Raw genomic sequence first — 26,464 nt, 5'->3', positions numbered from 1 at the left:
CTGACGTTTCGCCAGCACGAGTGGCTGGCATTGTCAAAGCTTCACCCTCCATTGCCGGTGGTGAACTGGACACCACCGGCAATGGAGGGTGAAGCTTTGACAATGCCAGCCACTCGTGCTGGCGAAACGTCAGAAAAATCATTAGATGAGCGTCGGCCGAAGAACCCGAGACAGAAGCCAATAGGCAGTTTGTCAACAAGTGGCCACGAAAGCCTTAACAATTTTGTAAACCACTAGCTGACGACAGTTTAGAATCTCGAACGTTCGTAAAAGTCGATAGGTGTATTAATCGACTGAAGCGTATAAACGTCATAATGACGTCACATCATATCCAGGTTCGATGAACTTAGCATCCTCCTGGTGAGAGACAATGAAAACCCAGATAGCAGATACAGATACCTTCAAAATGGAGGTAATAGCTGACAGGAGTGACGTAAGTTGTGGTCTTACTTCAATTGTAAGTGAATTGTGCGGTGATTGCGACCGTTTTAATGCCGACATTAATGATTCAGATTCCAGTTTAAACCAGGAGATGGAAGGTTCTACGAATATTAATTCCAGTACTTATGAGGTAAGGTTTGTTTTGACATGTTATTTGCTGGATGTCATTCCCTTTGTGCTGGATGGTTAGGCTATGTGTTTTTATTTTTGTATTGAACTGTTTTACAAGCCCTTTTCACCAAGATACAATCAATACGCCTTTTAATAAAACTACTTTCTGTTGTGTGAATCAACTTTGTTAACAAAAAAGAGCATACTCGTACTTTTGGGTTACTATGTCATTGATGAAGTTATTGGTTTAACAGAACTTTTTTCAAATTGCACTTTCTAGACAATAATATGGCTTGACTAAAAGGAAAATGTCCACAACCGTGCATGACGTCATCGCCAGTGGCCGTACTGCTGCGCGAGACGCTTTCAGCTGCTAGCCTATATTGATCTTGACGTTCATCAAATTCTTATCTAAAATAAAAAAATATTCCGATATTTCGAATAATATGTTTTCTCTTATTTTTACGGTACACTGTCTCTTTTTCGTAAGATCGAATTGAAACTTAATTTGAAGTTAAGTGAAGTATTGAATTATCTGTACAAATACGTGTTTCGGGAAATCAATGAAATGTTTGGAAATTCGATAACCAATGAGTTAGTATTTATATTTACACAATTATTTTTTTATTTGTGCCGAAAAATACAAAAATCTTCACAGAACCAAATTTTCAGTATTTTTTCTCATACTCTTTGAGTGTCGTAACACTATATTTACAGTATCAGTGACCCTTATTACTTATAAAATAAGCCCCTTATTATTTTAAAGAATATTGACCTCAGGACCAAGTATACAGTCGATGATTTTATGTACTGTGTAATTTGCAGTACAATCAAACCCAACAAATATATCGCCAGGCAAGTTGCTACAACATGCACAAAACAATACATTTCTTTGGCATCTTTCGTGAAGAAACAACTCTTTTTTTGTAAGTAATTTCTGTGCAGTAACATATGTATATTCTACACGTTAAAACATCCTGACGAGGATAACAGTCCACCTCTACTGATAACAGCTGTTTAATGATTTGGTTATCTTTCACATCCTCATCGTGTGCTATTAGATACAGTTTACAATAATTACATTTATTTTTCTTAATGACAATATGAGCAGTAGCCATCTATGTAATGAAGTACAGGCCGCATGTCCTCATCTAACCTCTGTTTGTTAGCATCATCTACAACTAAATTCAATTCTTAATTAAATGTCACTTGTGAAAGGTCATTTATATCTCACTCATTAGACCAAATATCATTCTTGAAAACTTCCTCACTTATTTTTTTGTGACTTTAATATTAATGACACACAGCTTTGTACCCTTAATTTACTTTGTCTCAAAAATCTTGTGATTAAAACATGGTAATTACCACCATTCAATGAACTATACTTCCCAAACCTGCTATCTAGATCATCAGCTTGAACCTTGCCTGTTACGAACTGTTTTCTCTCTCTCTCTCTCTCTCTCTCTCTCTCTCTCTCTCTCTCCAAATGTAATACCTAACATATGCAGCATAAGACCGAACATCTGCAAACTGAATGACAGACATTGTATCATCACACATCCCTGAACCTAATGATACCCCCATGAACTTCACTGTAATATCCATACCAAATGAAACCAATAAAAACTTAACTTCTTTCTGCAAAACAAACACCAAGCTAATCAGGCCTAATAAAAATGCCAAACACATAAACAAAAAAGAACCATAATCATTCGCTGAAAACACGTACACAACCCTCGTTCCTGCACAAAGTACCTAAACTCGAAACCATGCTAGCACAATGACAACCAAAACTCAAATGAACCCATTGCCACAAGTTAAATTCGGGACATCCACAACCACCACCAGAGGGCACCATCAAATACAACACAACCTCTGCTAACACAACCAACCCAAATACTCCACACCATAATGACATCACACACCACTCCATTACGTCATGGGTCAAAGCAGATGAGTGGAATTGGATGCTTCGGTTGACCTGAATGTTCCATCGTTAACCAATTTGCAAACTGATGTAGCAACTCTAGTGTGTGTTTAGAATTCTTGGTTATTGGCTCTTGGAACATATTTAATTACCTCTGACCTTTTAACAAAGTTTGAATGTTAACTGCATGTCACCACTTGCAAATTATCTCAATGAAACTTGCACTGTCATTGTGGTGAAAAATATGAAGACCAAGTTTTACATTCTCCGTTTCTGTGGTTGATGGATACTGTGGTTTAAGACACAGTTTGTTGGCAAATTTCAATAAATTTTCCCTTTCAAGTGAGTGAAGAGATTTCCAACTGCTTAAAAATGCAAAATTGCCATCAGCCTCATTGCTAAAATCTGGAAACTGTAATCTCTTCTTTCTGTTTTAGCCTGTTATGTATATATTCCAATAGGTGCACACTATCAAACAGAAAATACAAAAGGCTGCATCCAGCACCTGGAGAAGGGTGCGAGTACTTAATTTTAAGTTCAGGTGGATCACTGAAGTACGATACAACCTTATTATTGATGTCATTATCATAATCGTTACCAAGAACCTCAGAGCATGTGCTCTGCAATTTCAATACAAACTTTTTAAGAAAGTTAGAAACAGCAAGGGGCGTGCATGGCTTTGACAGGTAGATCATGAGCTACATCATTGTACCGTGTATCCAAATGACACACCATAAATACATAGGCTGTAAATGCACATTCACTTCTGCTGCTACTGCTACTTTAGGCCTGACCCACAATATAACACCTTTTGAAATGCATTAGTGATTTTAAATGCCTTCCATCCATCAAGGAGGATTGTTCAATCTTGTTCAGTCAAAAATGACACTTTGTTAGCTGTGTATTCTAGAAAATATGCAGAAACTTGCCTAAGAACAGGATTAATAGAAAATCCAATACATATTCTAGTCAGTGTAGCTGGACAAGGCATCATTATTAAAGGCACACAACAGTGAGGAGAAATTGAGTGAACTAATGACCATACCACCAAAATAGACCATGAATATCTTGCCATATTCCTTTTACATTTTAGCATTGAAAGCTGTTCTTTCAAAAATATAATTATTTCTTGTTTATCTGGCAACTTTTCAAATAAATTGTTCAAAACATTAAATATAAAATGAATACTCTTCTCTATTGCTAAATTGTAAGTTTGCCATATTAAGCATAGTAGTTAACTGCGTTGTATTATTTACAGTTACTGGGAACTTGAATTTCTCTATTTGATCAGTCTGCAGATCATTTACATGAACAGTGAGATTTAAGTTTGCCCTAATATGACAAAAACTTTCTGAAATGACGCTTCACTAATTAAAAGGAAATGTACAATAGTCTTCTTAACAACACAGATCCACACACTCAAATCAAAAGTATTAATTTTATAATTGATTCATTCAGGGCTGAGAAGGATACAGACTTCATATGTTCTTCATGACTAGTCAAACTTTCCTTTAGAACACAAATGATGTAAGCATTTTCTATATGCTGTCTTCAGTCCTCAAGAGATTCTCTTGATGTTGAAGGTGTAGATAAATATCCAGGACCTCCAAGTAGTAGTGATGGTACTGCACCTGTAATAAATATATTAACTGCCATTATCTTATCTTATACGTTGTAAGGTCAACAGATTCATTCACTAATTATATATCCTAACACAGTCCGTAAACACCCAACAAACCTTCCCTTAGCTGTGGATGGTCAAGAGGTGATGTAATAAATTTTCGAGTCTTAGCCTCATATGCTGATGTACTTCTTTCTGTATCGTGTGCATGAAAGTGCCACTCACAAAACTGTTGAAAATAATAGAGTAGGTTGCATTAGTGTGACAAAACAGTTCCCATATATAGGTTATGTTTATAAATTACAGTTAATGCCTGAGCTAAATAAAAATATTTAATGTATTTGTTTACTAAAGCCGCTGCTTTCCACAGAATCATATGTAGGAGTAAAATTATTGTGATGAACTGCACTTACCAATTTTCTCCTTGCATCTTCATCATGTGGGAAATGGAATATACTTACTCTTTCTTGAGTACTATAATTGCCTTTACAAGGCCCCTCCCCATGCCGGGTGCTCACGGATCTTTCATGAGTTTGTGTGTGGCACACATGGTGGCCCAGGCTATATTCCTTCCTGGGCTGCATTTCCCTTCCCCATGCCCCTCCCTACCCTGTCCTCACTCCTTCTCCTCTGCCCCCTGCTTCCCCTCTCTTAGTGTTCTTACTTATGTCGACCTGGCTATCCACCTGGTTTTGTTCCCTATGCCTTTTCTTTTTCACCTTCCTTTTCGATTTGATTCCCCTTTGGGGTTTGACTGCCATTTCTCCATAGTGTGAGCTGTTTGGGGAATAACTCCTTTCCTAGTACCTATGGCATGGGGGGGGGGGGGGGGGGGGTGCTGACAACTTTTTGGTAAGTTCGTGCTCGGCTACCACAGGGCCCCAACATTTGCAGCACCCCTTCCCTGCTGCATGTCTATCATTCTGGTATTCTTCTTCCTCTTCCTTGGGGGGGACACGTCTGGAACATTTTTGGGAATGTGTTCTGAGGTTTTAATAGCATGACATGAGAACAACCCCGTCATGTAGATTCTCTTTCTTTGTTCTTCATCTTCTACCATTCCCCCGCATCATTGTTTGAGGTTCCTCTCAATTACTTCTTCCTCCTTTTGCACTCCTGAAGGCTGGCCCATGCTGTTTTACGTGTAACAGGTGATTGGGTAATGCGTAATTCCCAGACCTGGGGTAACAGGTACGAGTCATACGTACTCCCTGGTATAAGCCAGGCCTAGGGGGGGGTGATTGCTTGAGCTGTTGCCTTTCCAAATTGCCATTTGGCCCTCTGTCAGGAGTTCGAGATGTGTGACCTGAGGTGTGAACAATCACCTAAGACAGGTTAGCCCATCTGTGAGGGGCCGCCAGTTGGAAGGAGTGGGCCATCGGAGACACTAGCAATCGTGGGGATTTTTTTCACAATGAGCCAGTCATCATCTCAGCCTCAGTCTGTGTTTTCTAAACGTAAATGGAATCAGGCTAAAAATTCAAAGAATCTCCCAGCTGCACTTCAGTTCCTTGTGGTATCACATAATGGAGGAGGTCAGTCCTTTGCTATGGTTAATCCGTTTATTATTCAGAAATCTGTTCATGCAATTGCCAGCCCTGTGACATGCTGCTCTCGTTTACATAATATATCTCTGCTTCTGGAGTCCAGTTGTGATTTTTGAAGCCGAACAACTGCTTACAGTTCTGCTCCTCCGTGGCTATCCTGTTTACGTTGAGGCCTTTTGAGTGCTGAATTCTTTGTGAGGTGCTAATTACACTTGGCTGCTTGATGGTCTGACTGAGGGAGAAATCAAAACCAACCTCTCTTATCAGAGTGTTCTAACAATACCGCCACTTGCAAAGTAGGTTAGAAATAAGATTTAATAATGTTGCTCATGCAGCATATGTTCGCTTTATGGGGCAACAACAAAGTTAATGACTGTGGATGGTATCGTCAGGATGGAAATAATGAAGTCACTGTAAAAAAGTCATTAATTTAGGCACTCATCTTGAGTGGATTCCCACGTGGATTGCGTCGAAGTTGTTATGGCTCATCTTGTTGATTCTAGAGTGATTCCACTTTGACTGTTAGAAGGTCCAGATCTGTATTTTAGCAATATTTGAAGACCTAACAAATGCGTTTTTCAGGAAATTCTTAATGATCAAACAATCCCAGATCAGAACAATGGTATGGTAGAAATAATTTTTGACTTGGTGTTCACGATACACATTTTTATTAAACTTCTTGTTAATTCACATATACTTCTTAATTGCCACATCATCAAGAAAACAGTTTTGTATCAATCTTCATATATTGAATTTCCACTTTAACCAAACACAAGACTTGACTTCTTTTACAAAGCGAAATAACAACTTAACTTCTGCAAAGTGAAACAAAAACTGCTCTGTGCACATTCACACCAAAACGGTTACAAGTAACTCAAAGATTATGACAGTCTCACAGAAATGAATACACACAAGAACCATATCACTGTAATATATCGATACATCGTAGTACCTATACATTAATAAAACCAAATGTGAATATTGTCACAAAAATGTGTGTTACTTCGCAGAAAAGTAGTAAGACATTATTGGTATCAAGAACTGGGGTTAGAGTGCCGTAATGCTCATGTAAATAAAGAACCATTACAGTGTCACTGCAGTCCATTGGGTAATGAAAAAGGTTGGTGCACCCTTCCTGCCTAAACACAGTCTTTTTCTCACATTTGATCAAGTAGTGCTGCCATCATAGATCAAAGCAGGCTATGAAATCATCATGGTCAAACCCCGTACATTCCAAACCCAATGCATTGCCACCAGTGTCAATGTTAGAACCACACTCACATGTCCTATTGAAAACATGGACAAATGTGTTACTTTTGGGAAGGATACTCAAGAGGGCTATTGCCTGCCACCTTCTCCCCGCTATGTGAGTTGCAGTGGTGACCCTCCAGCCTCACCCCGAGAATGTCCCATGTATCTCAATGAGCAGGCCATCCAGGTGGTCTGGGAGAAGGAAAAAGTACCTTACCTTCTGGCTTGCAAGTTGTTGGCTATTTGAAAGCCCTGCATTTTACCATGAGGTACCGTTCTTGCTATTCCTTGCTCCTAGCTCCATGAAGGACGTGGCCCCACAGGCTTGCAACTTCAAATTCAGCACTGCAGTTGTAAAGTAGCCCAGTATGCTCATATCATTCCAGTGTCCTCCTCCTCCAGATGCGCAACAAGCCACCTAATCTTTGCCCAACAGCAGGCCGGAAAGGACAAATGGAACACTCGTGATACTTCTTATGATGTCCCTCCAGTCAACGCACATCCCCCTTTCCCCCCCCCCTCCCCCCCCTCCCCCAGGGGGCTCACGGTCCCTTCATGAATACATGCGTAGTGAGTATGGGGCCCTGAGCTATTGCAGCCTTCCTTCCTTTCCTGGGCTGTGTTTTGTTTCATTTCCTTTCCCTTCCCCTCCTTGCTCCTTCCTCTCCACCCTCTCCTCTCCCTCTTTCGGTGTCCTAGTTTATGTTGGCCCTGCTATCCTCCTGGTTATGTTGGCTTTGCGAGTTGGTTTTGTTGACTAATTACCTCATCCTTTTGGCATTCTTTGGTCCCCCTCTGGGGTTTGACCTCGTTTACTAAATTTCTATTCTGTAGTGTGAGTCATTTGGGGAAGAGCACCTTACCTAGCGTCTCCAGCGTGTGCCCTCCTAGTCCTTCCATCTTTTCCTTCACGTCATTGTCTGATGGTAGGGTACATAGCCAGCCCGTGTGGTGGAGTCGCTATGTGGTATGTACCCTTTTGGTTGAGCCCCCTGGAAACACGGGGATCACACTTGATACTTGAGCCGTGACCACCTCATGTAATCCTAGGAGTGGTTGCTTGTCATTTTGGAGCGTCAGAACTCCCGGCAATGGCCGCCGTGCCAGACGACCTTTGCTGTGGCTGGGTGGTGCCTGTGGAGAGACTCTGATAGAGTGAGTGGTATCAGGGCAAATGCTATGCAAATGAAATGCATATGGGTCCAGAACTCTGGCCATTCTTCTATGGCCGTTTCTAAATTGAAATGATTCTTTCAGTGCTGCTTCTCCTTCCCCTTCGGCCTTCCCTTCCATGGCTACCCCCTGGGAGGAGGGTCAGGCTTGTCAGCTTAGGGGCAAAACCTTTTCCCCTCTATCTGGTTTGCACCAGGACTGATGGGGATACTTTCACCAATACCAAACCTTTATTTTTTTGTGGAACACATTGAAGACTAGTTTGGTGAAGTGGACTCCCTGAACAAGATGTGGTCGGGTCCTTCATTGATCAAAACTGCTTCGGCTGCCCAGTCTGTGGCACTTTGTGCCTGTGACCATCTTGGCACAATTCCTGTGACCATTACCCCCACCAGTCTTTGAATATGGTTCAAGGTGTAATATTTCACAGGAACCTCATCCTCCAAACTGATGAGGAACTTGGGGACAAGCTAGGACGGCGGGGTGTTCACTTTGTTGGCATGTTCAGAATGGCCTGTAGGACTATCACATTGATACTGGTGCCTTTATCTTGGCTCTTGAAGGGGATACCCTCCCTGAGAACGTCAAGATAACGGTTTATCGATGTGATGTGAAGTCGTATATCCCACCACCTATGAGATGTTTTAAGTGCTTGCGTTTTGGACACATCTCCTCACTGCTCGCAGACCCCTCTCTGTGGTGACTGTGGACGTCCACTCCATGAGGAGAGTTCCTGTGTTCCCCCTCCTGTGTCTGTTAATTGTCATGGCAGTCATTCTCCACTTTCATCGGATTGCCCGGCTTATAAGTAGGAAAAGAAGACACAGGAGTAAAAGTCCCTTGATCATCTAATCTACACTGAGGCTCGTAAGAAGTATGCACGTCCTCATCCTGTGTCAATGACGTCTAGCTATGCTTTAGTTACATCTTCACCCCTTCCTCCCCCTAGTCCCAAACCCCTCTCCACCCCTCCCCTCCGTGTGCCGCTCCCCCTCCCCTGCTGGAGAAGTGTCCCACTTCTTCGGCGTCTGCCGGTCAAGGGTGCCCCTCCCGGGACCCCCCCCCCCCCCCCTTCCCAGCACCTTCCAGGCAAAAGGTCTGCTGCCATGCAACAACCACAAGAACCACGGTCTGTGGGCCCCCAGGTCGCCCCCTCTCTTCTTGTTCCAGATCTTGCTGCAGCTGGCTCCTTTTTGCAGCACAGCCATCTTCGATCTCAAACAGAAAAGAAGAAGAAGAAGAAGAAGCATAAGTCTCAGGACAAGGAGCCTCTGGTGTCGCCAGGGGTCCCGTCCCCACCTTTGCAACCTGACTCCGACCTGCTGTTGATAGATGTCGCCTCCCCTCCTTGTCGGTGACGGATGGTGACCCAGTGGCATGACTGGCTGGCTTTAGCCTGTCTGATCCCCCCCCCCCCCCCCATTTGAATCATCGTTCTGTGGGTATCTATTGGAATTGTAATGGATATTACCATCACCTTCCGGAGTTGAAATCCCTTATTTCATTTTACTCTGCAGCTTGTGTGGTTCTGGAAGCGGTTGCTGTTAGGGTCCACCTGGACTACGGGGTCACAGTTCGCAATCTTTATCTCCCCCCTGGCAGGACTCTCACACCTGCTGTCTTAACTGCCCTTCTTCAGCAGCTTCCTCCTTCTCGGGGATTTTAATGCTCATCATCCCTTGTGGGGCAGTGGATTTCCATCTAGTCGGGGTGTTCTCATAGACCTGTTTCTTGCAGACCATGACTTGTGCCTTCTTACCTACCCATTTCAGTGCTAGTCATGGTTCCTTTTCTGCCATTGATCTTTGTCTTTCTTCTCCCTCCCTTCATTACACTGGTCGCCACACGACAACCTTTGATAGTGACCACTTTCCATTGATTCTCTCGCTCCCTGATGGGCAGGTTACCTTGTTGGTCTTTCCAACATGCCGAATGGCCTCTATATACTGCACAGGTCGTTTTTTCTCCCTCTTTGTTGGGTTGTATTGATAACGTCCTACATGATGTGTTTGATGTGATTGTTCGCACTGCTACCCTTGCCGTCCCATGCTCATCTGGACCATTTCGCTGCTGGCAAGTCCCATGGTGGAGTACGGCCATTGCCATCCATGATTGCCGTCAAGCTTTGCAACAGCTTAAGAGGCACCCATCTGCTGCCAATCTTATTACCTCTAAACGCCTTTGCACCAAAGGCCATTACTTAATCAAACGGAGCAAACGGGTGCATTGGGAACGCTTTGTTTCTTCCCTCAGTTCTACTGTCCCTATGGCACAGGTATGGGCTACACTTTGCTCTCTCCAAGGTTGCCATCGGCAGTCTACCCTCTCGGGCCTTGCCCTCCCAGATGGCCTTTGCACGGACCTGTTGATTCTTACGGAACCTCTTGCGACCCATTTTGCAACAGCATCAGCATCAACCTCCTATCCGCCTGCTTTCCTTCACCAGAAACAGCGGGCCGATGCTTCCGCCGTAGGTTTACCATTTGTCAGTCAGAATGTTACAACAAACCTTTTACTGAATGGGAACTTCTTTCTGCACTTTCTTCTTCTCATGATACGGCCCCTGGTCCAGACTCCATTCATAACAGATTGCTCGATGACGACGACATCTTCTCCGGGTGCTTAACCGTATTTGGATCCAAGGTGACTTCCCTTCTCAATGGAGGGATAGCATCGTGGTGCCCGTTCTTAAGCCTAGTAAGAACCCCGTTTGTCGAAAGCTATTGGCCAATTAGTCTGACAAGCGTTGTTTGCAAGTTAGTTGAACAGATGGTAACCCGTTGGCTCAATTGTGTCCTCGAATCTCGGGATCTATTGTCCCCTTATCAGTGTGGCTTTGAGAGGGGACGGTCTCAGATTGATCATTTACTTCGATTGGAATCCACGGTTCAGCAGGCTTTTTCCCAGCGTCGCCATTTGGTTGCAGAATATTGTGACATTCGCAAGGCCTATGATATGGCTTGGTGCCATCATCTCTTTCTTACACTTCATGAGTGGGGTCTTCAGGGCCCACTCCTGACTTCTATCTGCCAGTTCCTGTTCCCTCGGTCGTTCAGAGTTAGTGTTGGTACTGTTTTTAGTTCTCCGTGGACCCAGTAGAATGGCATCCCACAGGGTTCCATATTGAGTGTACTTCTTTTCCACATTGCTATAGATGGACTTGTGGCCTCTGTCGGTCCTTTGGTCACCCATGCTCTGTATATGGATGATTTCTGCATTTGGGTTAGTTCCTCTTCGATGGCCTCTGTAGAGCGGCATCTCCAGGGTGCTGCTATACAGCGTGCCTCTGCATGGACCCTCACATGGGTTTCAATTCTCTCCTTTAAAATCATGGGTGGTCCACTTCTGTCACAGTACTACGGTCCATCCCAATCCGGAGCTCTACCTCGATACACGATGATTAGCTGTGGTCCCACAGTTTCATTTCCTGGGTCTTCTATTCGACAACAAGCTCACTTGGCTGCTTCATATCAGGCTTCTGAAGATAGGATGTTTCTGTAAACTCGATGTCCTTCGCTTTCTCGCCAACACCTCTTGGGGTGTTGATCGTTCCACTCTTCTCTGCATTTATCGGGCTGTAGTGCTGTCTCGCTTGGACTATGGTTGTCAAGTTTATGGTTCAGCTGCTCCTTCCACACTGCGCCTCCTGGATCTGGTCCACCATTGTGGTATCCGTTTGGCCACTGGTGTCTTCCCTACTGGCCCTGTTGATAGTCTCTTAGATGAAGCTGGGATCCCCACCCCATCATTCTGTTCGGCGGTCCCAGCTTCTGGTTTCTTATGCAATCACTGTCCATTCCTCTCCCACTCATCCTTCCTATTCTATCCTGTTCCCAGACCGAGGACGTCACCCACTTGATTCCCGCCCTCAGGCAAGTTCACCGGTTGGGCTCTGACTTGCGTCCCTTCGCTGCGATTTTCAGCTTCCTTCTTTGTCCTGTCCGCCGCGTTCCCTCCCCCCACCCTCCGGTTAGTTCCTCATCCCTGGATTCAGATGGATCTTCACCGGGGTCCGAAAGATTCCGTTTCCCCGATGGTGTTCCATTGTTTTTTTCTGCCAAATTTTATGGGAGTTTTGGGATGCTGTTGTTTTTTTTACACCGATGGCTCTAAGTCTGCTGATCATTTGGGATATGCCTTCACGTCCTCTGTTGGCATGGAAAATCATGTCCTGCCAACTGCATGTGGGGTATTTACTGCAAAATTGATGGCAATTTCCTGGGCCCTTACCTTTATTTAACAGTCCCAACACAACTGCGTTTTGTTATGTACGGACTCAATGAGTGGCCTTCAAGCTACTGACTGGTGTTTTTTTCCAACATCCCTTGGTCTCGGCCATCCATGACCGTCTCGCTTATCTTCACCATGCTGCTTGTTCCATTGAGTTTCTTTGGGTCCCTGGCCATGTGGGTATCCCAGGTAATGAGCTTGCTAATAGTTAGGCTGGGGGAGCAGACACTTAACCCTCGCCCATTCTCTGTAACCCCTCCTGTGGCAGATTTACGGCTTCATATCAAATCACACTTCGCACAATCATGGGCCAACTCTTGGGAGGCTACCTCCCTGTCTCATAAACTTCAAGCGCTTAAGGTGACACCTGTTCCATGGCGTTCTTCCTTCCGCCTCTCCCAAAGGGACTTGACCATCCTGTGTTATCTCTGCATTGGCCATACCAGGCTGACCCATGGTTTTCTTTTGCGTAATGAGCCACCTCAACTTTGTGGTTGTGGAGCCTTTGAGTCAGTAGCCCACATTTTGGTGCAATGTCCCCTTCTTTTGGCTCTGCGTACTACGTACAGACTTCCCCGCACTTTACCTTTAATATTGGCAGACGATTCCCAGATGGTTGAACTGGTTCTCTGTTTCCTTTGTGAAAGTGGTTTTTATTTTCAGTTCTAAGGTTTGTAATCTCCCTCTGGAGTAGGGGCAGGGTGGTGAGGGTTGGGGTGTCTCCCATTGTAAGCTGTGTTTGGAGATTCCTGACTCCTCTCCCTGGCCAAGATCCTCTTTTCTCTCCCCTTTACTCTATTTTTATCGCTTTTTAGATTTGGTTAGTCTGCTTTTACCATACACACTTTTACATTCTAGCAGTTGAATGCTTTTGAATAGCAGGTGGTCTTGCCTGTACTGCATCAGAGGTGTCATATTTTCTGCCTCTAGCATAGCCTTGGGGTTGCCTACTTGTTGACTTCCCTCCTTTTGTTTTCACCGTTGACAACATGACTGCACTTTTACATTTTTTAGCCTTTTACCTTTTATCGTTATGACTCTTCTGAGATGTAAATCTGTCCGAATGGACCACCTTTGAAACAAGGGACTGGTGACCTTGCTCTTTGGTCCCTTCAACCCCAATCAATCAACCAACCAACAAACATCTCTATCTTCATCTGCCATGACTCGAAGATCCTCTAAAACGGCATCGCCATGTGGTACCCTCAACTGGCCAACCTCCATTTTGCTGGTGTGCACTGCCTACCATTTTTCTACCCTGGAATCCACAGGCTGACCCAGAGAGAATGCCAGTGAGTCTGTAGATCTCAGGGAACAGGATCCTTCAGCCTCTGCACCCTTTAGCAGTAAGTCTTCAAAGGTGACTGCTGAGGTGACAACCCTTCATTTGTCATTTGTTCCCTCCTCCACTTTCCCCGTTATGACTCTCCAATGGAATGTTCGTGGCATTAAATCCAAAAAGGAGGAATTACAGCTGCTCTTGGAATCTTAGTGTCTGCGTGTTTTCTGCCTCCGAGAAACAAAATCGCATCCTCGTGTTTGCATTTCATTATGGTCTGCTTGGCATTCCATCTCATGGAGGGGGGGGGGGGGGTCTTGCTGCTCATCCAGGATGATGATCATAGCCAAACCATTTCACTGAACCTTGGGCTGCAAGCTCTTGCAGTCTGCCTAATCGTTCCTTGCTTCACCTCTCCTCTTTGTGATGCCTATATCCCTCCATCATTTGGTGTCACCAGGGCAGGCTTCCTCCAGCTTATTGGTAGAGTCTCCATCCCTTTTTTGCTGTTCAGTGACTTTAATGCACATCAATCCTCTTTTGGGGCTCTTCCATAACCTGTCTGAGAGGTGTCCTCTTGGCTGACCTCCATCAACTCAACCTTATTTGTCATAACACTGGAGTAGCCACGTCCCTTTCAGACTCCTCGAACACCTATTCCCACTTGGACCTCTCATTCTGCACTGGCTAGCTTGCCTGTCACCTCGAGTGCTCCGTTCTGTCTGACACGTTCTCAAGTAACCATTTCCTGTGTGCTATGCGGTTGCTGACGCCTACCCCACATACATGTAAACCCAACTGGCAGCTTCCTAAGGCCACCTGAAGGCTATACTCGACAACCTTTGACAAACAACATTTTGCTAGTTGTGATGACCAGGTTGAGTACCTTACAAACGTTATCCTTACTGCTGCAGTACGTTCCGTACCTCACATTTTGTCTTTACCGCACCGTGTCGCAGTCCCTTCGTGGACTGAGGTATGCTATGACGCGATTCACGTGTGGAGATGGGCTCCCCATATTTTCACCGTCATCCTACGGTGGAAAACTGTATTTATTATAACAGATGCATGCGCAGTGTCATCTCATTCTTTGGGATAGCAAACAAGCTAGCTAAATTTCATTTACTAGGGTTTTTTACAATTTCAATCCCTCTTCTGTCATGTGAGGCAACCTCTGTTGGCTCTCTGGGACCGAGGTCCAGCCCCCAATTTCCACTCAATTATAGCAGGTGATGTCATTGTGGACCCTGTTGCTATCTCTAACACCTTAGGTCGCTACTTTGTGGAGATTTAGAACTCTGCCCATCACCCCACCTTACTCCCTTGTAGATGAGTGCAGAAGGCTCAGATGATAGCCTTCTCCTCTCAGAATCGTGACTGCTACAATGCTGCCTTTACTGTGAGGAGCTAAGTCATGCTTCATACGTATGATTGCATTTGGGCTGATGGCATGTTTCCCTGAACCTGGCGTGAAGCCATTGTTGTACCCATACCTAAGTCGGGTAAGGACAAAAGCCTTCATTCTAACTACCGCCCCATTTCTCTCACCAACTGTGTTAGCAGGGTTATGGAATGTATAATTCATGGCCTGCTGGTAAGGTGGCTTGAATCTTGCAATCTACTATACATTGCACATTTTGGATTTTGAGCACACCATTCTGCAATTGACCATCTCGTCACTGTGTCAACCCATGTAATGAATGGTTTTCTGTGGAAATACCAGACTGTGGCCATGTTTTTTGATTTAGAGAAAGCTTACGGCACTTGCTGAAGTACTGGTATCCTCCCCACTCTATACACGTGGGGCTTCCGAGGCCACCTGCCCCATTTCCTTCAGGAATTTTTAAAAGACCAAAGTTTCAAGGTACTTGCAGATTCGACCTTGTTGGACACCTTCATGCAGGAGAACAGTGTGTCTCGAGGCTTCACCTCCGTGTTCTCTTTGCTATAGCCATCAACCCTATTATGGAAGTATCTCTCACTGGGCAGCTACCGCTCCCTTTTCTTTGACAACTTGGTGATCTGTTGTAGTTCTCCATGAACATGCCTCCTTGTGAGGCAGCGATGTCTCGATCATCTTTATACATGGAGCATCAACAATGGCATTCACTTTTCCACTGACAAAACTGTTTGTTTGAATTTCTGGTGGCGCAGTGGACTTCTTCCACCTTCTTTAAATTTTGGGCATGTTGCTCTTCCATTCACTGAAACTGAAATTTCTGGGGCTCATGCTTGGTAAAAAATTTTCTTGGTCCTCCCATGTGTCTTACCTGGCTACCCACTATACCAGGTCCATCAGTGTCGCATGTGTCCTAAGCAGTACTTCCTGGGGAGCAGGTAGACCACCGTCCTCTGTTTGTACTGATCCCACGTCCGTTCGAAACTAGGCTGTGGGTGTTTCGTTAATTCATCTCATGTCCATCCATCTGCCATCTTAATACGATCCAGCATCATGGAATCCATTCGGTCACTGGCGCCTTTTACACTAGCCCTGTTGAGCCTCTATGCACAAGCTGCCAAACTATCGCCATTGTATGGGCATGGTGTCCTTCTCCCCGGAGTTCGCTTTTAGCTATTGCTCCAGATGCATGCTGTTTGTCTGCGATGCCTGGCCACCCATCCTATGCCTCCTTTTTTGATGACTCCCTTTACCACCAGTATGGGGTGTGCCCTCCTCTGTTACCTCTCAGAGTTCACTTTTGGCTATTGCTCCAGCAGCTTAACTTCATGGTACCTACCACATTCACAATGGGTGTGAACCTTCTCAACCTTGGCTTTGCGCGAAGCCGAGCTTGTGAAAGATTCACACCCATGTTCGTCTTTGACTTTATTTGCTTCCTAAGGAAACTACTCCTGATTCAATCGCTGTAAGTTGCTCCACCTACGTACACAAATTAGCAATAGCACCTTTGTGTACGCTGATGGCTCTAAGACTGACCTTTATCCGGTGTGCCTTTGTCATTGCCACTGACCATTTTCAGTATCAGTTTCCAGAACACTGGTCAATATTTACAGTAGATATCTTCACGCTGTATCAGGCCACACAGTGCATCTAGTGACACAGATTATTTTAATTGTCATATGCTCCGATTGGTTTACCATTGTAGGACTGATAAACTAGTCCCAAGCAAAGAAGGGAAGCCCGAAAGGCAGGAGTATAGAGAGGGAGATGAAATTGAAATCAGTATTATAGAAAGGGAAGTGGACATGGCTGGAGATGGAAGATACGATACTGCAGTAAGAGTTTTAACAAAGCTCTGAAAGATCTAAGTTGAAGTAAGGCCCTGGGTGTAGATGACCCTCCGTCAGAACTATTGATAGCATTGGGGACCCAGCCGTGACTAAACTTTTACATCTGGCATGCAAGATGTATGAGACAGGCAAAATACCCTCAGACTTCAAAAAGAATGTGGTGATTCCAATTCCAAAGAAAGCAGTTGTTGACATGTATGAAAATTACCAAACTACCAGTTTAATAAGTCATGGTTGCAAGACGCTTACACAAATTCATTACAGAAGAATGGAAAAACTGGTAGAAGCTGACCTCAGGGAAGATCAGGTGGGATTTCAGATAAATCAAAGAACACATGAGGTTGATTAAAGGCAAACCTACGTTTATAGCTTTTGTAGACTTAGAAAAGATTTTCAGTGTTGACTGGAACACTCTATTTGAAATTCTGCAGGTAGCAGGGGTAAAATACAGGAAGCAAAAGGCTATTTACAATTTTTACAGAAACCAGATGGCAGTTAAGAGTCAAGGGGTATGAAAGGGAAGCAGTGGTGAGAAGAGTGAGACGGGGTTGTAGCCTATACCTGATGTTATTTAATCTGCACATTGAACAAGCAGTAAAGAAAACCAAAGAAAAATTTGGAGTAGGAATTAGTTCAGGTAAAAGAAATAAAAACTTTGAGGTTTTCTGATGACGTTGTAATTCTGTCAGAGGCAGCAAAAGACTTGGGAGAGCAGTTGAACAGAATGGACAGTGTTTTGAAAGGAGATACAAGATGAACATCAACAAAAGCAAAACAAAGGTAATGGAATGTAGTCAGAATAAATCAGGTGATACTAAGGGAATCAGATTAGGACACAAGACACTTAAGACTAGTAGATGAGTTTTGCTATTTAGGAAGCAAAATAACTGGTCTTCTTTTCATGGGAACAAGTAGAGAGGATATAAAATAGACTGGCACTGACAAGAAAAGCATTTCTGAAGAAGAGAAATCTGCTAACATTGAATATATATTTAAGCTTTAGGGAGTCATTTCTGAAGGTATTTGTCTATAGTGTAGCCATATATAGAAATAAAACGTGGACAATAAACAATTTAGATAAGAAGAAAATAGCTTTGAAAAAGTGGTGCTACAGAAAAACACTGAAGATTAGATGGGCCGATCATGTAATTAATGAGGAAATACTGAATAGTATAGGAAGACAAGAAATTTGTGGCACAACTTGGCCAAAAGAAGGGCTTGGCTGACAGGCCGCATTCTGAGACATCAAGGGATCACCAATTTAGTATTTGAGGGAAGTGTTGGGGGTAAAAATTGTAGAGGGAGACAGAGATGAATCCAGTCAGCAGATTCAGAAAGATGTAGGTTGCAGTAGTTATTCGGAGATGAAGAGGCTCACACGGATTGAGTAACATGGATAGAGTAAACTAGTCTTCAGACTAAAGACAACAACAACATACACAGATTGTCTCAGTGCTATTCAGAGCCTCTGTATGTCATACACAGTCCATCCCTTAGTGCAACGGGTCCAAAAAAAGCCTTCACTTTCTTGCTCTTGAGGGAGCCGCTGTGATGTTTATGTGGGTTCCTGGTCATGCCAGTCTGACAGGAAACGAGGCTGCCGATGTTGTTGCCAAGAGCTGCAGTCCTTCTACCTCAGCTTGCTGGCTCTTCCTTTCCTTTTGATGAGCTCATTTTTGCCGTCTGTCGGCATGTAGTGTCACTTTGGCATCAGCACTGGTCTTGTTTTCATGAGAACAAGCTCCAGGGAATTAAACCTCTCACAGTAGCTTGGCCAACCTTCTCTTACCGAGAGGAGATCATTTTAGTTAGGTTGCCTATTGGGCACTGTCTTTTTAGCCATAATCATTTCTAAGGTGGTGATCCCCCACCACTGTGTTCATTACTGTCGACCTTTGATGGTTCTGCGTTTCCTGACCGAATTCCCCTTGTTTAACCACATATGTTCTAGTGTATGTTTGCCATCTGAGTTATCGGCCGTTTTAGCGAGTGGCACATGGGCTGTTGACTACATTTTACTTTTTATCCATTGTAGCAGTATGGCGAAGGATATTTAATTTAGTTTGGGACCTCTGCTGTCTCTACAGTGTATTTTGTGGATGTTTCCCCCAAAAGGAAGTCCTTGTTCTTAGCTCTCTTTCCTCCCATCAATTGGGCTTAACGTATAGTCACTTTTAACTATTTTTCTTATCAATGTTCTAGGGTTAGGACATGGGAGCTTATGACATTGGTTGTTTTTGCGCCCCAAAACAAAACAAAACAAGCATATGTAGCTAGTTTGTGTGGTGGGGCTGATATGTACCCATCTGGACTAAGCTCCCTGGCAACGCAAGGGATCACACTTCTGATATCTGAGCTTTTGCCTCCGCATGTATGCGTGGGAGTGTTGCTTGTCATTATGGAGCATAAGAACTGCCCGGCAGTAGCCATGGAGCCAGAAGGCCTTAGCTGTGACTGTGTGGCACCTGTGGGGAAAGCCCTTGATTGGAGTGGGTGGTATCAGGTAGCATGCTTTGCGTATGAAATTTATTAAGCTCCAAAAAACTGGCTGTTCCTCTATGACCATTTCTTCAATTGGTAATGGATCATTGAATGCTGCTTGTTATGACCGTGCAGCCTTCCTTTCCTGGCTACACCCTGGGGGCTACCTGGTTTGCACTAGGATGGATTGGGACACATTCACTTTTTTTGTGGAAAATATCGAAGAAAAGTTAGGCAGAGTGGAGTCTCCTGGTAAGATGCGGTCGTGTTCACTGTTGATCACAACTACTTCTGGTGCCCAGTTTGCAGCCCTTTGTGATTATGCTCAGCTTGGCAATGTCCCCTGTCCCTCACTGCTCACCAGTCTTTTAACATGGTTCAAGGAGTCATTTTTTTATTGGGACCTCATTGAGGAGGAACTCCAGGCCAATCTTGAATGACAGGACATTCATTTTGCTTGGCGTGTGCAGAAAGACCGTAAGGACACTGGCACCTTAATTCTAGCTTTTGAGAGAGATCTTTCTGGAGATCAAGGTTATGTGTTATCAGTGTCATGTGAAGCCATACATCCCACCATCCATGAGATGTTTTTGATGCTTGCGTTTTGGGCACATGCCTTCTCAGTGTGTGGCAGACCCTCTGTGCTGAATGTGGACACCCACTCCATGAGGGAAGCCACTGTGTGCCACTGTCCATGTGTGTTAATTGTCATGACCATCACTCTCCACGCTCACGATATTGCCTGGCATATAAGAAGGAAAAGAAGATACAGGAGATCAGTCCCTCAATAGTTTATCTTACACTGAGGCTCATCAGAAATGATTGGTTTTGCTGCGTCAATGACTTCAGCATTTGCCAATGTTATGTCCTTTCCCACTCCTCCCTTTTCCTTACCCAAGTCCTATCCCCCCTCTTCTCCCCCCCCCCTTTGGTTCCCACAACCTCCCCTCCGGATGCTGCTCATACTCCCCAGCTGGAGACGTGTGTCCTTTCTTCAGCATCTGCTGGTGATGGGGCGCCCTCCCATGACCTCTCACCCCAGCATCTCAGGTCAGAGGCCTCTTACCACAACTCAGCCATGTAACACACAGTCAGTGTGCCCCAAGATTTCCCCCTCTCTTTTAGTGCCAGACCTTGCAGAAGCCTGCTATCTGTCTGTGCCCTGCCCTCCTCGACCTCTGAAAGAGAAGAAGTAGAAACGTAAGTCCCAGGACATTCAACCTCCCTCCCCCATTAGGTGCCCCTGGAGATGCCATCTCCCCTCTCGCAACCTGATTCTGACCTCTTATGTATGGATGTCACCACATCATCTTCGGTGACAGATGGTGACCTGGCAGCGTGATTGGCTCCAGCCCATTTGCCTCCTGTTGGGATACCCACTCCGTGCTTATTCAATCGAACTGTAATGGATACTACCATCACCTCCTGGAGTTGCAATGCCTTAATCCCTTATTGCCTTTTACTTGGCAGTTTGTGTCATTCTCAAAGAATCTCATTTTACTGATGCTCACTCACTGATCCTTCGTGGGTTCTGTGCTTTGTCAGAACTGGGTCAGCACTTCAAGGGCATCTGCTGGAATTTGCATGTTGGTCCATATGGGCGTTATTAGTACATGGATCCCCCTTGTTCCACATTGGGAGCAATTGCCGTCCGGATCCACTCAGACTCTGCGGTCGTGGTTTGTGGTCTCTTATCTCCTCCCTAACAGTCCACCTACATGTGGTGCCCTAACTGCTCCTCCTCCTCCTCCTCCTCCTCCTCCTCCTCCAAGTTGGTGATTCTAATGCCCACCACTCTATGTGGAGTAGTGCTTATCATTTAGTTGTGGGCTCCTCATTGACCAATTTCTTGTAGGCCACAACTTGTGCCTTCTTAAAGAGGGTTCTCACACTAATTTTAGTGCTGCATGTGGCGCTTTCTCTGCCATTGATTTTTCACTCCTTCCCCCTCCTCTTCTTCCTTCCTTACGTGAGTCACAATGCGATGACCTCTATGATAGTGACCATTTCCCGTTGATTCTCTCCTTCCCCTCTTGATGGCCAGATTACTTCACTGGGCTTTTCATCATGCTGATTGGTGTCTATACATCTCCCAGGTCATGTTTACTTGTTCTTTGTCACATTGTATTGATGAAGTCATTATGTAATCTGTCCAATAAGATAATAGACACTGCTAATATTGCTGTCCCCCACTCGATGGGACTTGTTTTCTGTCAGCCAGTCCCCTGGTGGAGCACAGCCATTGCCACCACCACCTGCGATCGTCATCGTGACTTGCAACATCTTGTTCGGCACCTGTTCACTGCCAGTCTTATTACCCTTAAATGTCTTTGGTGCAAAGTCCATTACTTAATCAAACGGAGCAATTGTGTCCCCCCAGGGGGTCCACAACTCTTTTGTGGATACGTGCGTAGCGAGCACGGGACCCCGAGCTAATGTGGCCCTCCTTCCTTTCCGGGCTGCATACCTTCCTTTTCTGCATCCTTCCCCATCCCCCATCTTCGCCCCCCCCCTCCTCCTCTTTCCTTCCCTTTCTACCCCTCTGGGCGTATGTTTTGTGCCTATGTCCGGAGACGGACACTCGAAAATGTAACACATTCTTTGCTTTCTCTGCTTGCAAGTCTTCGTCCTTCCTTTGTCCTTCTCTTTTCCTTACCTCTACCCTTTCTCCGCTGTGGCGTTTGAGACCCCTCTTCTTCTATTTCCCATTCTTTGTTTTTCTCATTCTCTTTTTTTCCTCCCTGTGCGTGTCTGAAGGCCGACCCACGCATTTCCATGCGTAGCCAGTGACGGGGTAACGCGTAATTCCCTGCCCCGGGTAGACAGGTAGGATACGTACGTACCCCCTGGTAATGGCCAGACCCAGGGAGGGGTGATTACCTGAGCTGATACCTTCCGAAAGTGCCGATTGGTCCCTCCATCCGTTTTTCGGGAGGTGTGACCTGAGGTGTGAACAACACCTAAGTCGGGAGTGCCCTCAGAGAGGGCCCCCACAAGGGAGGATCGCGCCATCGGAGACGCCGGTAAAATCATGGGGCATACTTCCGCAATGGTTTCCTTATCTTCTACTATGTCTCCTCACAAGTGTAAGTTCAATGAGTCTCAGCCACAGACAGTTCTTCCATCATTGCCACAGTTCCTTGTTGTTTCTTGGTCTGACGAAGGTCATGACTTCTCCACGGTCAACCCTTTCATTATTCAGAAAGGTGTCGACGCAATTGCAGGTCCTGTAAAGGCTTGTTTCAGATTACGAAATGGCACCTTCTTGTTGGAAACAGTGAGTGCCCTCCAGGCCCAAAAATGGCTGCATACTTCACTGCTACACACCTTCCCTGTCCGGGTGAAAGCGCACTGCACTTTAAATTCCTCACGTGGGGTCGTTTATACCCGCTCCCTCGACAGATTGTCCGCCAAGGAAATTCAACACTAGCTGTCTGACCAGGGTGTAATGGCTGTTCAGAGTCATGAAAAGGGTTGACACGAACATCGTTCCAACCCGTACTGTCTTCTTGACATTTGACGGAGTTCAACTCCCATCGAACATCCAAGCGGGCTATGAGATAATTTCCGTTCGCTCTTACATCCCAAACCCTATGTGTTGCTATCTGTGTCAGCGGTTCAATCATACCAGCCAGTCCTGTTCCAATCCGGCCAAATGTGTTTCGTGTGGCAAGGATGCCCATGAGGGTGCTTGTCCACCTCCATCCCCTCGTTGCATCAACTGTATGGGTGACCACGCTGCTTCCTCTCAAGATTGCCCCATTTTTAAAGATGAAAAGCTCATTCAGGAAATCGGAGTGAAGGAAAAGGTGTCGACCTTTGCTGCTCGAAAATTATTCGCCAGTCGAAAGGCCATTGTGCCTCAGACAGGTAAATACAGCACTGTCCTTGCCTCTCCTCAGCCAACAAAGGAGGCGGCCACGCAGACTTGTGATCTCACATTTAGTGCCACAGTCGTCAGATCAGCCAGTGCAAAGATCGCCTATTCAACCTCCCCACTTTCGCCTGCTCACTCTAAGGCTCGCCTTTCATCGGGTTCTGTTTAATCTCGAGCCCAAAAGTCAGACACCCGGACTTCCAAAAAAGAGCCTACACGTGAAAATTTTTTACGTACCCCAAATTCACAACCATCATTTCCTCCTTCATCTAAACATCCTGTTTCCAAGAAGGCTAATAAGAAACCCAGTTCCTCTCCTTCTCCGCCACGGCGTGTCTCGTCTACAGCACCACCTGGTGGTAGCCGCCCTTGTCAGTCTTCTGTGTCGCCGAGGCACACTGCTGGCGGCCGATCAACCGGCCGATCGCTGGTGGCAGGAGCTACTGCTGAACAACCTATGGATCAGGATCTTCTGCCTTCGGCTGACTGCCGTTCCACGCTGTCAGTTGCAAGCTCTGAGCTGTTGAGGGCAACCTTGGTCAAATTATTCCATTTTCTGTCCACCCTATGTCCATTATCCATTGGAATATCCGCGGTATTCGAGCCAATCGGGATGAATTGTCGATCCTCTTACAATCCTACTCGCCGGTCATCTTATGTATTCAGGAAACAAAGCTGCGTCCCCATGACAGCTTTGTTTTCCCCCATTTTCCATCAGTCCGATTTAATCTCCCCTCTGTTGAAGGCACTCCAGCACATGAAGGCTCACGATTCTTCTCCATGATACTCTCCATTATCACCCAATCCCCTTACACACTTCCTTCCAAGCTGTCGCTGTCCGTCATTCCCTTTCTGGATACACCTTCTCTCTTTGTACTGTATACATTCCATCATCCACACCAATGGCACGAGCTGATCTCCTTCATCTTCTTGGTCAGCTTCCACCCCCGTATTTGCTGGATGGGGACTTCAGTGCCCACCACCCGCTTTGGGGATATCCACATCCTTGTCCGCGTGGCTCACTATTGCTAGACGTCTTCCACCAAACGTATCTTGTTTGCCTCAACACTGGGGACACTACATTTATGTCTGCCTCCACGACAAATTTCTCTCATTTGGACCTTTTGGTCGGTACTGTTCCGCTAGCTCGGCACTTCGTATGGTTCGCCCTTGCTGATACACACTCGAGTGACCACTTTCGATGTGTCCTTTGATTGCAGCCACACCTGCCATATATGCGCCCGCGACACTGGAAGTTTGCCCAAGCCGATTGTACACTTTTTTCGTCTCTAGCTACATTCGATGACCGTCACTTTCCTAGCGTCGATGATGAGGTCACTCATATTACAGACGTTATTCTTTCAGCTGCGGAACGTTTAATACCTCGCACCTCCGACTTGCCCTGGCGCCTCCCAGTTCCTTGGTGGAACGAGGCATGCCGTGATGCAATACGTCAGCGGCGGCGTGCTCTTTGCATTTTCAGACACCATCCTACATTGGCCAACTGTATCTGCTATAAGCAGTTCCGTGCGCAATGCTGTTGCGTCATCCGCGATAGCAAGAAGGCAAGCTGGGACTTCTTTACTAGCTCATTTAACACCTTCACTCCCTCCTCGGAAGTTTGGAGTCGGATTCGACGGTTATCTGGCGCGCCTAGTTTCTCCCCGGTCTCTGTGCTCACTGTCGCGCATGATACATTAGTGGACCCCGTTGCAATTTCTAACTCATTGGGTCAACACTTTGCTGAGATTTCGAGCTGTTCAAATTACCTGCCAGCATTTCTCCCGAAGAAATGCTCTGCGGAAATGCGACCTCTTGCCTTCTCCTCTCAAAATCGCGAAAGCTACAATACTGTTTTCTCCGTGCGGGAACTACAACATGCACTCTTCTTCTCGCTATTCCGCCCCAGGACTGGATGGTATCCACATCCAAATGTTGCTGCGTTTACCATACCATAGTCTGCATTACCTCCTTCACCTTTATAATCGAATTTGGACCAACAGTACTTTTCCCAGACGGTGGCGGGAAGCTATCGTCGTTCCTGTTCCGAAACCTGGAAAGGACAAACATCTCCCCTCTAGCTATCGCCCCATTTCTCTCACGGGTAGTGTATGTAAAGTTTTGGAGCATATGGTGAATTGCCATTTAGCTTGGTGGCTGGAGTTTCGCAGTCTTTTAACAACTGCCCAATGCGGTTTCCGGAAGCATCGTTCTGCAGTTGACCATCTTGTTGCCCTCTCCACTTATATCATGAACAATTTTCTCTGGAAACGCCAAACGGTAGCAATATTTTTTGATCTGGAGAGAGCATACGATACCTGTTGGAGGACAGGCATCCTCCGCACACTGTTCTGTTGGGGCTTTCGAGGTCGGCTGCCCCTTTTTTTTTCGCGAATTTATGGCAGAGTGCAGGTGAACACTACTGTCTCCCATACTTTCTCCCAAGAAAACGGGGTACCCCAGGGCTCTGTGCTAAGTGTTGTACTGTTTGCCAGTGCCATAAATCCTATTATGGATTGTCTCCTTCCTGATGTCTCGGGCTCCCTTTTTGTGGACGATTTTGCGATCTACTACAGCTTTCAACGGACCAGCCTTCTTGAACGACGTCTTCAAGGATGTCTTGATCGCCTCCACTCTTGGAGCATCGAAACCGGCTTCCGCTTTTCTCCCAGTAAGACTGTTTGTGTTAATTTTTGGCGTCGTACTGAGTTTCTTCCACCTTCCTTACATCTAGGACCTGTCAACCTTCCGTTTTCGGATGTCATTAAATTCTTGGGTCTTATGTTTGACAGAAAACTGTGCTGGTCCTCCCACGTTTCCTATCTTTCGGCTCGCTGTCTGCGATCCCTCAACACCCTCCATGTCCTGAATGGTACCTCCTGGGAAGTGGACCGAGTGGTCCTTCTCCGCCTCTATCGCGCCTTAGTGCGATCCAAATTGGACTACGGAAGCATCGTTTACTCCTCTGCTCGGCCGTCTATTCTTCGTCGTCTCGACTCTATCCACCACCGTGGATTATGTTCAGTGTCTGGAGCTTTTTACACCAGCCCTGTGGAAAGCCTTTATGCTGAGACTGCTGAACCTCCGCTGTCTAATCGGCGAGCTGTCCTCCTGAGTCGTTATGCTAGCCATCTGTCTTCCATGCCTGCAAATCTGGTCCATGACATTTTTTTTTCAACGCCTCCTTGGATGTAGGGTATGCAGGCCGCCCTTCCTCCCTACTACCACTGGGAGTCTGCTTCCGTCAATTGTTCCATTCTCTTTCCTTCCACTT

The 26,464-nt window shown here is 45.5% G+C and overlaps 1 long non-coding RNA gene across 1 annotated transcript in view; it reads left to right on the top strand.

The window, feature by feature from the left end:
- The first annotated feature begins 432 nt into the window (after nucleotides 1-432).
- LOC126248267 (uncharacterized) overlaps nucleotides 433-26,464 on the top strand; it is a 114,427-nt gene continuing 88,395 nt past the window's right edge. Inside the window, exon 1 of the long non-coding RNA XR_007545441.1 lies at nucleotides 433-571. This is a non-coding gene — a long non-coding RNA (uncharacterized LOC126248267). The remainder of the gene's footprint in view (nucleotides 572-26,464) is intronic.

Source organism: Schistocerca nitens, chromosome 3 (assembly GCF_023898315.1).
Source record: "Schistocerca nitens isolate TAMUIC-IGC-003100 chromosome 3, iqSchNite1.1, whole genome shotgun sequence".
NCBI classification, from domain to species: domain Eukaryota; kingdom Metazoa; phylum Arthropoda; class Insecta; order Orthoptera; family Acrididae; genus Schistocerca; species Schistocerca nitens.
Note: the sequence above shows the minus strand (reverse complement) of the source record. Positions and strands in the feature narration are given on the sequence as shown.